Here is a 1,766-nt window from a genome sequence, read left to right as displayed (position 1 = left end):
GCGATATAATATATATATATATATATATATATATATATTACATATAGATATATAAGTACTTAAGAAGATTCGTGATTCGTGAAATTCAACGGCTCGTTAAATTGAATTCCACCTCGGAATAGGAATGATGCTCGCCTCGACGAGATTGTTATCGTTGTACCTAAAAAAAAATTATAGATATTAATATTAACACATAAAAAGAGACACAAAGAACACACATTGTCGTTCTCTCACTATTTATTGTATTGTAATGCGATGGGTATGATCATATACCGGAAAATAAAACTATTATTACTCTAAATATTCTATTACATGTTATTGTGGCATACAATAATTTTTAATTGGATAGAATAATAGTTTTTTTAGAATATTTTTTAGAATATTAATAATTAAAAAAACTAAAAGAAAGCAAAATTAGAAAAAGAAGAATTAAGAAAATTAAGAAAAAGAAACATAAATTAAGAAAAAGAAATTGAGGTTACTTTTGATATTTATTCGATCAAAAATTTTGTCACGCCACTATACATATGTATTAAATATATTCACCTTTCCCATTTATATATATTTCATTTCATATTTTTTTTATTATATTTCAATTCCTTTTTTGGTCATCATTTTTTTTATGAAATCAAAATACCTTTAAAAGATTTATATGATATTATTTATATGATAATATTTAAATGATATAAAAAAATTTTAAATAAGTAATTACATTTACCAGTTTTATTTTTAATAAATGAAAACATATAATACACACACACATATATATATTTATGCAATATACTTACTGCAATATATTTTATGTATATTTTTATATTTTTTATCTTCATCTTCCAACAAATTTCCTTTTTCTAACTTACCATAATAATTCTGCATATTTATAGTTTTGAAATAAATATGCATACAATTCTGTTACGATAGTTTTAAATAAATACTTTTGAATAATAAAAAATTGCTGCTTTCTTTCATTAATTTCATAAACTATTGATTGTTGACAGAATCCATAATTCACATTTCATCTATAAATTAGACAGAAAATTTTGTTTAGAGATCAACGCCATCTCGCGTTTGGATCACCGAAGCTCCGATTTGTTACTAGCATAGCAGAATATGCAAGGAGGTATGTGAAGTCATAGAGAAGGAAAGCAACATTGTGCGAGAAGGATAGAGAGCATTCTTCCACCATTTTGACGCTACATAGAAAATTTATTAATTATTCATTTTTTGTACAAAATTTTTATACTTTTAAACTCGTATCTTGAAGCTAGAACTTTAGGCAAACTTCTCGTATTAATTTTAATAAGAAATTCTTTTTTATTAATTATTTATTACCAATTAACGCATCATACTTTTTATTATAGCAAAAACGCCATATTGAAAATTAATTAATTATTCATTTTCTGCACAAAATTTTAACACTTTTAAACTTGTATCTTGAAGCTAGAACTTCAAACAAGTTTCTTTTATAAATTTTAATATGAAATTCTTTTTAGTTAATAATTTATTAACGATTAATCTAGAGAGTTTTTCAATTATCAATCCTCACTCCGTAACCGAACAATAAACAATTAATTTATTTACTTAAACAATCGCAAAATTCTAAATAAAATTTATATATGAAATTAAGAGAGGAACCAACCTTTCAAATGAATATAATCATATTTATAAATAAATTTCATATAAATGAAAAATTAATGAAAAACTTATTACTTATCAATTACGTTAGTTCGATATGACACATTAATCGTTAATAAATTATTAACTAG

This window comes from Apis dorsata, unplaced genomic scaffold (genome assembly GCF_000469605.1).
Source record: "Apis dorsata unplaced genomic scaffold, Apis dorsata 1.3 scaffold_227, whole genome shotgun sequence".
Lineage (NCBI taxonomy): Eukaryota > Metazoa > Arthropoda > Insecta > Hymenoptera > Apidae > Apis > Apis dorsata.
This window is presented reverse-complemented; position numbering follows the sequence as displayed.